This window comes from Chiloscyllium plagiosum, unplaced genomic scaffold, assembly GCF_037043375.1.
Source record: "Chiloscyllium plagiosum isolate Xiang-an unplaced genomic scaffold, Cpla_swu_hap1 HiC_scaffold_35, whole genome shotgun sequence".
Taxonomy (NCBI): domain Eukaryota; kingdom Metazoa; phylum Chordata; class Chondrichthyes; order Orectolobiformes; family Hemiscylliidae; genus Chiloscyllium; species Chiloscyllium plagiosum.
The window spans coordinates 47,619,419-47,632,915 of NW_028270173.1; the positions used below are offsets into that span (position 1 = coordinate 47,619,419).

At 48.4% G+C, this 13,497-nt stretch overlaps 1 pseudogene; it reads left to right on the forward strand.

The window, feature by feature from the left end:
* Positions 1-1,390: 1,390 nt before the first annotated feature.
* Positions 1,391-13,497, forward strand: part of LOC148140779 (uncharacterized) — a 67,042-nt pseudogene continuing 54,935 nt past the window's right edge.

The window sequence follows — 13,497 nt, forward strand, 5'->3', positions numbered from 1 at the left end:
ATACCAAGAAATTGAATGTTTATATATGTCTGGCATGACCAATTGTACAGATCATCAAAATATTTATGAATAAATATATTTTTGAAATAAAAAAAGGATAATTCTTCAGGCCCTGGAGTGGGGATGTGCTGGGAGATTATTTCTGTTCAATGGACAGTCTCACAGTAAAGGAGTGTCCATTTCGGACGGGGAGAAGACAATGTTCTCTCACTCAGAGTGGGGTGTGTCTTTGGAATTCCCTGCCCTGAGGGTCTGTGGATGTTCAGTCATTGAGTTGATTCAGGACCAGGCTATTGGATCCGAATTAAATGGATAGGAATGGGGAAGGTTTGGGAAGGTGGGGTGGAGGGAGCAGATCAGCCAGGTTCTTATTGAATGAGCAAAGAGCATGAAGGGCCGAACATACTCCCAGCTGTTCGAGTTCTGTCTGTACAGGGATGGAGAGACACACTGCTGGGAATGGAATTGCTCTCAATTGGTGACCATTGGGATGGTTTCAGCGATGGGGGTTTGGAAGATGAACGAACCGTGCTGTGTGTGTGTGTGAGACTGTATGTGTGTGTGTGTGTGTGTGAGACTGTGTGTGTGTGTGTGTGTGTGTGTGCGCCTGTCTGTGTGTGTGTGTGTGTCTATCTGTGTGTGTGTGTGAGAGACTGTGTGTTTGTGTGTCTATCTATGTATGTGTGTGTGTGTGTCTATCTGTGTGTGTCGATCTGTGTGTGTGTGTGAGAGACTGTGTGTTTGTGTGTCTATCTATGTATGTGTGTGTCTATCTGTGTATGTGCGAGTGTGTGTCTGTGTGTGTATGTGCGAGTGTGTGTCTGTGTGTGTGTCTATCTGTGTGTCTGTGTGTGTGTGTCTATCTGTGTATGTGCGAGTGTGTGTATGTGCGAGTGTGTGTCTGTGTGTGTGTGTCTATCTGTGTGTCTGTGTGTGTGTGTCTATCTGTGTATGTGCGAGTGTGTGTGTGTGTGTCTATCTGTGTATGTGCGAATGTGTGTCTGTGTGTGTGTCTATCTGTGTATGTGGGAGTGTGTGTCTGTCTGTGTATGTGGGAGTGTGTGTCTGTGTGTGTGTGCCTATCTGTGTATGTGCGAGTGTGTGTCTATGGGTGCGTGTGTCAATCTGTGTATGTGCGAGTGTGTGTGTGTGTCTATCTGTGTATGTGTGAGTGTGTGTGTGTGTGTGTGTGTCTATCTGTGTATGTGCGAGTGTGTGTGTGTCTATCTGTGTATGTGTGTGTCTGTGTGTGTGTATGTGTGTGCATGTGTGTGTGTCTGTGTGTGTGTATGTGTGTGTGTGTCTGTGTCTGTGTGTGTGTGGGTGAGGTACTGACCGTCCCCGTTCTTTTTCAGGTCGGAGGGTGTGTGCTGGTGAGGCACTGGCTAAAATGGAGCTTTTCCTGTTCTTCATTACCCTGCTGCAGAAGTTCCACTTCCAGGCCCCACCAGGCGTGACCAACCTGGACACCAGCCCGAGAATCGGCTTCGTGTCCAACCCGAAACCCCATCGGGTTTGTGCTGTGTCTCGCTGATGGGACCCAGCGACAGGCCCAGTCGGTCTTTCGCTGATGGGTTTATAAAGGTGGGAGCTGCAGCACAAAGTGTGAGGCAGCACCAGAACCGGATTACCCTGTCTCTATGTGACATGGCACACAATCATTTACTCTTCGTACAAATCTATATCGTCCCACCTTCACTTCTGTAACGATAATGTTTCCAGGGAATCGGCTGAGAATGTCCTCCCATTACAAAAGGAGGCAGACATTTCATTGAGGGTTTGAATGCTCTTTGCAAATTAACTCAGACCCCATTCCAACTCTGATTCATTTTGAGAGAATCCTTGCTTTTTGGAGCATTATGTTCATTGAGGTATTTGAACTGTTGCATTGCAATGACTGACTGGTTTAACCATGTTCCCTATTCTTGCAATAATTCACATTTCTCTCTGGTTTGTTTGTTTGGCAGGTCCCACACAGCCTAGTCAGACTGGTCAATCTAGTTCCATAGAAACCTAACTGTGTGAAAACTGTCAGAGTAATGTGCAATACAAAGACCTAATACTGGCACTCTAACTCAAGTTATGCAAAATGTTATTTATTGTTAGAAAATATAACTCAAAGGCAGAAGTAAGTGGCATGCTCTTAGATGTCCTAATTACATGTTAATCTCCGGTGCAGGCTCATTGCTGACTGACTGTTGCAGTTTGTAGAGATCAAGTCTAGATTTGCTCAGATTAAACACAATGTTGGTGAAAGGTGGGATCACTTCTTTTCATGCCTGCTGTCCTTGAGAACTGTCCTGAAGAAATGAAAGGAATTAAGTTTGACTTGCACAGGGCACAGAATGTGTGATGGAAATAAAAATGTTGGCATATTTTAAATATGTGTTTTTAAAGCAACTGTTTGAGAAAACAATGACTGAAGAGTTGCAGATAATCTGGAGCTGGGGGGGGGGGGGGGGGGGAGAGGGAGGGACGTACAGATGCAGCCTTTGCTGGCTACAAGAAGTTGACTGGTCTATGGATGAGTGACCAATAGCCGATGACAGCGTATCAGAGAATTGTCCATTTATTAATAAAACTTGTATGAAGATCTTGTGAAATTGATCCACACTGGTTTATTTCATGCTATCGTGGGAAGAGAAATTAACCACACGTATACATAATGGGTACTCTGTACAGATGAGCCTCAGCTCTGTTCCCTGAAGTACAGGCATATTCCGTTCTTTATAGGGTCACAAGAGACTGATGTTAATTACAGGACAATACCGTTCTGATTATAGTTGATAGTTTGAGATTGTTGAATCAATGCTGCATGTCCAGCAGTATCTGTCAGGTAAACAATGCCCACAGGAGGTTAGCTAATCTAAAGGCATTGAAACAGTAAGGGGTAGCATCCTGTTCACAATAGTTCCATAGGACAGTGGTCATCCATATGGAATACCCTGGTGCCATTTAGTCTGTGGGGGCATTGTGTCGGCTGGACTCCTGGGGAGACAGAGAGAGCCTTTGTGGATTCTGGAGGTGCAGTGCCATTGTGAGGTCGAGAATCCCATTAGCTGGTTGTTTAGATAACATATTCCTTCGATTAGGTAATGGCTTAGGTATTGGCTCTTTTACTGTTAGTTCCTGAGTATAGCTAATTTGAGGTATCAGTGGCATTGTGGGTAGGCCCTCTTTCGCTAGAGCCAAACATGTTTTCTGTAAGGAAGTGGTCAGTAGGCAAAATGGTATTCCCTTCTCCCACACAGAGACTGTTCTGCCTGGCAACAACTGAGTGATTGGTTCTCAGGTCTCTGGAAAGCCTGAAGCTGGGAACAGAGAGAAAGAGGGGAGTACAGTACTTCCTCAGCTCAGGAGCAGACTCTCTGTTCACTGCAGTCAAAGCACACTGTAGACCTGATGAAAAGCAGTTTGAGTATCAAGGGTTATGGGGAGAAAATGGGAGAATGGTGTTGCAAACTTTATCAGACATGACTGAATGGTGGAGCAGACTTGATGGGCTGAATGGCCTAATTTCTGCTCCATGCTTATGGTCTTATCTTTCCTGTATCAATAGTTGTAAGTTGTGGCTTGTAACTGATAAGTCAGAGTCATTTTTTATGTGATACCAGCCATCCGCTGCCTCTGCAAGTATTCAGAGTAAAGAGCACTGCAATGTGCTGGCCAGCAGAAGGACTTATACACTTAATGGTAGAGTCCTAGGGAGTATTGCTGATCAAAGAGACCTTGGTCTGCAGGTTCATAGCTCTTTGAAAGTGAAGTCACAGGTAGATAGAATAGTGAAGAAGGCGTTTGGTATGCTTTCTTTTATTGGTCAGAGTATTGAGTACAGGAGTTGGGAGGTCATGTTGCGGCTATACCGGACATTGGTTAGGCCATAGTTGGAATATCGCATGCAATTCTGGTCTCCTTCCAATTATTGGAAAGATGTTGTGAAACTTGAAAGACTTCAAAAAAGATTTACAAGAATGTTGCCAGGGTTGGAGATTTTGAGCTGCAGGGAGAGGTTGACAGGCTTGGGGCTGTTTTCCCTGGAGCGTCAGAGGTTGAGGGGTGACCTTGTAGATGTTCACAAAATCAGGATGGGCATGGATAGGATAAATAGACAAAGTCTTTTCCCTGTGGTAGGTGAGTCCAGAACTAGAGGGCATAGGTTTAGGGTGAGAGGGGAAAGATATAAAAGAGAACTAAGAGGTAACTTTTTCGCACAGAGGGTGGCACGTGTATGGAATGAGCTGCCAGAGGAAGTAGTGGAGGCTGGTACAATTGCAACATTTAAGAGGCATTGGATGGGTATATGAATAGGAAGGATTTGGAGGGATATGGGCTGGGTGCTGAAAGGTGGGACTAGATTGGGTTGGGATATCTGGTCTGCATGGACCAAAGGGTCTGTTTCCATGCTGTACTCACCTACCCCAGGGAAAAGACTTTGTCTATTTATCCTATCCATACTCATCTTGATTTTGTAAACATCTACAAGGTCACCTCTCAATCTCTGATGCTCCAGGGAAAACAGCCCCAAGCCTGTTCAACCTCTCCCTACAGCTCAAAATCTCCAACCCTGGCAACATCCTTGTAAATCATTTCAACAACAGAATCTGGGAATGAATACTATTGAACTGTCTTTCCAGTCTTTCCTATGATCATAATCTGTTTTACCCTGTCATTTGACTGTGGGTGTATGTGTGTGACAGGGGAGTTTCGAAGGGGATTAGAAGTTGGTAATTATATGCCGGTGGTTTCTAACTGATTACCTGAAGTTAAAAATTGCACAATACCAGGTTATAGTCCAAAAGGCTTATTTGGAAGTAAGCTAGTGTTTCCAGATAAACTTGGACTATAACCAAGTGTTGCATGGTTTCTAACTTGGCCCACCCCAGTCCAACACGGCTCCTCCACATCCTGGTTACCTGAAGTTAGAGACTAATTTCTTGTAATAAATATTGATTCTGGTTCAATGCAGAAACCTGGTCTGTGATTTCTATCAGAAATTCAGGGAAACTGGGGAATACTCCTTGAAATTGTTAATGTTCCTAATGACACTGGGAACAATGAGGCTTAACCACCAGCGACCCCAGTGATTCAGAACAAGATGTAATGAGTATGAGAGAAAGTGAGGGCTGCAGATGCTGGAGATCAGAGCTGAAAATGTGTTGCTGGAAAAGCGCAGCAGGTCAGGCAGCATCCAAGGAAACAGGAGAATCGACGTTTCAGGCATAAGCCCTTCTTCAGGAATGAGAAATCTTCCAAGGAACAGGAGAATCGACGTTTTGGGCATAAGCCCTTATTCAGGAATGAGGAACATTCCTCATTCCTGAAGAAGGGCTTATGCCCGAAACGTCGATTCTCCTGTTCCTTGGATGCTGCCAGACCTGTAATGAGTATGAGGTCATCGGGTCTCAGAGATATACAGCATGGAAACAGACCCTTCAGTCCAACTCCTCCATGCTGACCAGATATCCGAAATTAATCAACTCCCTTTTGTCAGCATTTGACCCAGATCCCTCTGAACCCTTTCAAGTTTCACAACATCCTTCCTACAGCAGGGAGACCAGAACTGAACGCAATATTCCAAAAGCGACCAAACCAATGTCCTGTACAACTACAACATGACCTCCAACTCCTATACTGAAGTGAACTGTTAATCTGCGACAGCCCATTTTGCTCTCTGTGATAATTGAGGAATCACAGCTGAAAAGGAAAATAGTTACTTGTTGGACACCAAAACAGAGCCACTACTTGTTTTGTATATGGGCTAGTCCCAGCCTGGGGCAGACAGTTCTGCAGACCCATCCCTGAGTCTGCTTTGTAAAGGGCTCCGTTGATGCATTCCAACTGTATCACCCAATGCCTGTCACTGGCCAGAGGGTGGGGCCTGAACTGGTGGCTGGTCGCTTGCTGTTTTGAGTCAGAGCGTGGAGATGGGCAAGTTTGTACTTTTTCTCTGTTGCACAGACTCATGTATACAACACTGAGAGGTCACATGATAGAGAACTCATCGTGTCTTTTTGAACACTTATGTATCCGTGGGTCTATCACTTAAACAGATCTCTGCTTGCAACTCGCAGCGTCCCGGGGAATGGAGCAGACCAGGATTAATCTTTGTGCATTTAGGGAAGAGATAGAATCCACACAAGTGTGGAAACAGGCCATTGGGCCCAACAGATCCACACCAACCTTCCCAAAGGGCATCCCACCCACACCCATCCTTGACCCTATCCCAGCCCTCCTCATGGATAATGCACCTAGCCTGCACGTGGGCCATTCCACCCTAACCTGCACATCCCAGGACACTATGGGGCATGTTACTGTGGCCAATCCACACTGCACTGCACATCTTTGGATGGTGGGAGGAAACCAGAGCACCCAGAGGAAACCCACGCAGACACTCGGACAATGTGGAAACTCCACACAGACACAGGGAGAATGTGCAAACAACACACGGAAACGGGGAGAATGTGCAAACCTCACACAGACACGGGGAAAATGTGCAAACTCAACAGACATGGGGAGAATGTGCAAACTCCACACAGACACGGGGAGAATATGCAAACTCCACAAAGACACGGGGAAAATGTGCAAACTCAACAGACATGGGGAGAATGTGCAAACTCCACAGAGACGCGGGGAGAATATGCAAACTTAACACAGACACGGGGAGAATGTGGAAACTCCACACAGACACGGGGAAAATCTGCAAACTCAACACAGACACGGGGAGAATGGGCAAACTCAACACAGACACGGGGAGAATGTGCAAACTCCACACAGACACTGGGAGAGTGTGCAAACTCAACACAGAGATGGGGAGAATGTGCAAACACCACACAGACAGAGGGAGAATGTGCAAACTCCACGCAGACACAGGGAGAATGTGCAAACTCCACACAGACACATGGAGAATCTGCAAACTCCACAGGGACACGGGGAGAATGTGCAAACCCCACACAGACACGGGGAGAATGTGCATACACCACACGGACATGAAGAGAATGTGCAAACTCCACACAGACACGGGGAGAATGTGCAAAGTCCACATAGACACAGGGAAAATGTGCAAACTCAACACAGACACGGGGAGAATGTGCAAACTCCACACAGACACGGGGAGATTGTGTAAACTCAACACAGACATGGGGAGAATGTGCAAACTCCGCACAGACACGGGGAGAATATGAAAACGTAACACAGACAAGGCGAGAATGTGCAAACTCCACACAGACACGGGGAGAATGTGCAAACTCAACACAGACCCGGGGAGAATGGATAAACTCCACGCAGACACGGGGAGAATGTGCAAATACCACGCAGACACGGGGAGAATGTGCAAACTCCACACAGACACGGGGAGAATATACAAACTCCACACAGACACGGGGAGAATGTGCAAACACCACACAGACACGGGGAGAATGTGCAAACTCCACACAGACACAGCGAGAATGTGCAAACTCCACACACACACGGGTAGAGTGTGCAAACTCCACACAGACACGGGGAGAATGTGCAAACTCCACACAGACACGGGGAGAATGTGCAAAATCCACACAGACAGGGGGCGAATGTATAAACTCCACGCAGACACGGGGAGAATGTGCAAACTCCACACAGACACGGGGAGAATGTCCAAAATCCACACAGACACGGGTATAATGTGCAAACACAACACAGACACAGGGAGAATGTGCAAACTCCACACACACACACGGGGAGAATGTGCAAACTCCACACGGACACGGGGAGAATGTGCAAACCCCACACAGACTCGGGGAGAATGTGCAAACTCCACACGGACACGGGGAGAATGTGCAAACCCCACACAGACTCGGAGAGAATGTGCAAACACCACACAGAAATGGGGAGAATGCGCAAACTCCACACAGACACGGGGAGAATGTGCAAACACCACACAGAAACGAGTAGAATGCGCAAACTCAACACAGACATGGGGAGAATGTGCAAACTCCACACAGACACGGGGAGAATGTGCAAACCCCACACAGAAACGAGTAGAATGCGCAAACTCAACACAGACATGGGGAGAATGTGCAAACACCACACGGACACGGGGAGAATGTGCAAACTCCACACGGACACGGGGAGAATGTGCAAACCCCACACAGACTCGGAGAGAATGTGCAAACACCACACAGAAATGGGGAGAATGCGCAAACTCCACAAAGACATGGGGAGAATGTGCAAACAGCACGCAGACATGGGGAGAATGTGCAAACACCGCACAGACACGGGGAGAATGTGTAAACTCCACACAGACACGGGGAGAATGTGCAAACTCCACACAGACACGGGGTGAATGTTCAAACTCCACACAAAGACAGGGAGAATGTGCAAACACCACGCAGACACAGGGAGAATGTGCAAACTCCACTCGGACACGGGAAGAATATGCAAACTAAACACAGACACGGGGAGAATGTGCAAACTCCACACAGATACGGGGAGAATGTGCAAAACAAGATAGACACGGGGAGAATGTGCAAACCCCACACAGACACGAGGAGAAAGTGCAAACTCCACACAGACACGGGGAGAATGTGCAAACCCCACACAGACACGAGGAGAAAGTGCAAACTCCACACAGACGCGGGGAGAATGTGCAAAATCCACGCAGACTTGGGGAGAATGTGCAAACTCCCCACAGACACGGGGAGTGTGTGCAAACTCCACACAGACACGGGGAGAATGTGCAAAATCCACGCAGACATGGGGAGAATGTGCAAACTCCCCACAGACACGGGGAGTGTGTGCAAACTCCACACAGACACGGGGAGAATGTGCAAAGCCCACATAGATACAGGGGAAATGTGCAAACTCAACACAGACACGGGGAGAATGTGCAAACTCCACACAGACACGGGGAGATTGTGCAAACTCAACACAGACTCGGGGACAATGTGCAAACTCCGCACAGACACGGGGAGAATATGCGAACGTAACACAGACAAGGCGAGATTGTGCAAACTGCACACAGACACGGGGAGAATGTGCAAACTCAACTCAGACACGGGGAGAATGTGCAAACTCCACACAGACAGGGGGCGAATGTATAAACTCCACGCAGACACGGGGAGAATGTTCAAATACCACGCAGACACGGGGAGAATGTGCAAACTCCACACAGACACGGGGAGAATGTGCAAACTCCACAAAGACACGGGGAAAATGTGCAAACTTGACAGACATGGGGAGAATGTGCAAACTCCACAGAGACGCAGGGAGAATATGCAAACTTAACACAGACACGTGGAGAATGTGGAAACTCCACACAGACACGGGGAAAATGTGCAAACTCAACACAGACATGGGGAGAATGGGCAAACTCAACACAGACACGGGGAGAATGTGCAAACTCCATACAGACACTGGGAGAGTGTGCAAACTCAACACAGATACGGGGAGAATGTGCAAACACCACACAGACAGAGGGAGAATGTGCAAACTCCACGCAGACACAGGGAGAATGTGCAAACTCCACACAGACACATGGAGAATCTGCAAACTCCACAGGGACACGGGGAGAATGTGCAAACCCCACACAGACACGGGGAGAATGTGCATACACCACACGGACACGAAGAGAATGTGCAAACTCCACACAGACACGGGGAGAATGTGCAAACTCAACACAGACACGGGGAGAATGTGCAAACTCCACACAGACACGGGGAGATTGTGTAAACTCAACACAGACATGGGGAGAATGTGCAAACTCCGCACAGACACGGGGAGAATATGAAAACGTAACACAGACAAGGCGAGAATGTGCAAACTCCACACAGACACGGGGAGAATGTGCAAACTCAACACAGACCCAGGGAGAATGTATAAACTCCACGCAGACACGGGGAGAATGTGCAAATACCACACAGACACGGGGAGAATGTGCAAACTCCACACAGACACGGGGAGAATGTGCAAACTCCACACACACGGGGAGAATGTGCAAACTCCACACGGACATGGGGAGAATGTGCACACACCACACAGAAACGGGGAGAATACGCAAACTCAACACAGACACGGGGAGAATGTGCAAACTCCACACAGACACGGGGAGAATGTGCAAACACCACACGGACACGGGGAGAATGTGCAAACTCCACACGGACACGGGGAGAATGTGCAAACCCCACACAGACTTGGGGAGAATGTGCAAACGCCACACAGAAACGGGGAGAATACGCAAACTCCACACAGACACGGGGAGAATGTGCAAACTCCACACGGACACGGGGAGAATGTGAAAACACCACACAGACTCGGGGAAAATGTGCAAACGCCACACAGAAACGGGGAGAATGTGAAAACTCAACACAGACACTGGGAGAGTGTGCAAACTCAACACAGACACGGGGAGAATGTGCAAACTCCATACAGACACAGGGAGAATGTGCAAACTCCACTCGGACACGGGAAGAATGTGCAAACTCCACACAGGCACGGGGAGAATATGCAAACTAAACACAGACACGGGGAGAATGTGCAAACTCCACACAGACACTGGGAGAATGTGCAAACTCAACACAGATACGGGGAGAATGTGCAAACACCACACAGTCAGAGGGAGAATGTGAAAACTCCACGCAGACACGGGGAGAATGTGCAAACTCCACACAGGCATAGGGAGAATCTGCAAACTCCACAGGGACACGGGGAGAATGTGCAAACTCCACACAGACACGGGGAGAATGTGCATACACCACACGGACACGAAGAGAATGTACAAACTCCACACAGACACGGGGAGAATGTGCTAAGTCCACATAGACACAGGGAAAATGTGCAAACTCAACACAGACACGGGGAGATGTGCAAACTCCACACGGACACGGGAGAATGTGCAAACACCACACAGACACGGGGAGAATACGCAAACTCAACACAGACACGGGGAGAATGTGCAAACTCCACACAGACACGGGGAGAATGTGCAAACACCACACGGACATGGGGAGTATGTGCAAACTCCACACGGACACGGGGAGAATGTGCAAACCCCACACAGACTCGGGGAGAATATGCAAACGCCACACAGAAACGGGTAGAATGCGTAAACTCAACACAGACACGGGGAGAATGTGCAAACTGCACACAGACACGGGGAGAATGTTCAAATTCCACACAAAGACAGGGAGAATGTGCAAACACCACACAGACTCGGGGAGAATGTGCAAACGCCACACAGAAATGGGGAGAATGCGCAAACTCAAAACAGACACGGGGAGAATGTGCAAACTCCATACTGACACAGGGAGAATGTGCAAACTCCACTCGGACACGGGAAGAATGTGCAAGCCCCACACAGACTCGGGGAGAATGTGCAAACTCCACACAGATACGGGGAGAATGTGAAAACTCAACACAGACACTGGGAGAGTGTGCAAACTCAACTCGGACACGGGAAGAATGTGCAAACTCCACACAGGCACGGGGAGAATATGCAAACTAAACACAGACACGGGGAGAATGTGCAAACTCCACACAGACACTGGGAGAGTGTGCAAACACCACACAGACAGAGGGAGAATGTGCAAACTCCACGCAGACACGGGGAGAATGTGCAAACTCCACACAGACACGGGGAGATTGTGCAAACTCAATACAGACATGGGGAGAATGTGCAAACACCACACAGTCAGAGGGAGAATGTGCAAACTCCACGCAGACACGGGGAGAATGTGCAAACTCCACACAGGCATAGGGAGAATCTGCAAACTCCACAGGGACACGGGGAGAATGTGCAAACTCCACACAGACACGGGGAGAATGTGCATACACCACACGGACACGAAGAGAATGTACAAACTCCACACAGACACGGGGAGAATGTGCTAAGTCCACATAGACACAGGGAAAATGTGCAAACTCAACACAGACACGGGGAGATGTGCAAACTCCACACGGACACGGGGAGAATGTGCAAACACCACACAGACACGGGGAGAATACGCAAACTCAACACAGACATGGGGAGAATGTGCAAACTCCACACAGACACGGGGAGAATGTGCAAACACCACACGGACATGGGGAGTATGTGCAAACTCCACACGGACACGGGGAGAATGTGCAAACCCCACACAGACTCGGGGAGAATATGCAAACGCCACACAGAAACGGGTAGAATGCGTAAACTCAACACAGACACGGGGAGAATGTGCAAACTGCACACAGACACGGGGAGAATGTTCAAACTCCACACAAAGACAGGGAGAATGTGCAAACACCACACAGACTCGGGGAGAATGTGCAAACGCCACACAGAAATGGGGAGAATGCGCAAACTCAAAACAGACACGGGGAGAATGTGCAAACTCCACACAGATACGGGGAGAATGTGAAAACTCAACACAGACACTGGGAGAGTGTGCAAACTCAACTCGGACACGGGAAGAATGTGCAAACTCCACACAGGCACGGGGAGAATATGCAAACTAAACACAGACACGGGGAGAATGTGCAAACTCCACACAGACACTGGGAGAGTGTGCAAACACCACACAGACAGAGGGAGAATGTGCAAACTCCACGCAGACACGGGGAGAATGTGCAAACTCCACACAGACAAAGGGAGAATCTGCAAACTCCACAGGGACACGGGGAGAATGTGCAAACCCCACACAGACACGGGGAGAATGTGCATACCCCACACGGACACGAAGAGAATGTGCAAACTCAACACTGACACGGGGAGAATGTGCAAAGTCCAGATAGACACAGGGAAAATGTGCAAACTCAACACAGACACGGGGAGAATGTGCAAACTCCACACAGACACGGGGAGATTGTGCAAACTCAACACAGACATGGGGAGAATGTGCAAACTCCACACAGACACGGGGAGAATGTGCAAACTCCACACAGACACGGGGAGAATGTCCAAAATCCACACAGACATAGGGAGAATGTGCAAAGTCAACATAGACACAGGGAAAATGTGCAAACTCAACACAGACACGGGGAGAATGTGCAAACTCCATACAGACACGGGGAGAATGTGCAAACTCCACACAGACACGGGGAGTATGTGCAAACTCCATACAGACAGAGGGAGAATGTCCAAACTCCACACACACACACGGGGAGAATGTGCAAACTCCACACGGACACAGGGAGAATGTGCAAACCCCACACAGACTCGGGGAGAATGTGCAAACACCACACAGAAACGGGGAGAATGCGCAAACTCAACACAGACACGGGGAGAATGTGCAAACTCCACACAGACATGGGGAGAATGTGCAAACACCACACGGACACGGTGAGAATGTGCAAACGCAACACACACGCGGGGAGAATGTGCAGACAACACACAAAGACAGGGAGAATGTGCTAACACCACGCAGACATGGGGAGAATGTGCAAACACCGCACGGACACGGGGAGAATGTGTAAACTCCACACAGACACGGGGAGAATATGCAAACTGCACACAGACACGGGGAGAATGTTCAAACTCCAAACAAAGACAGG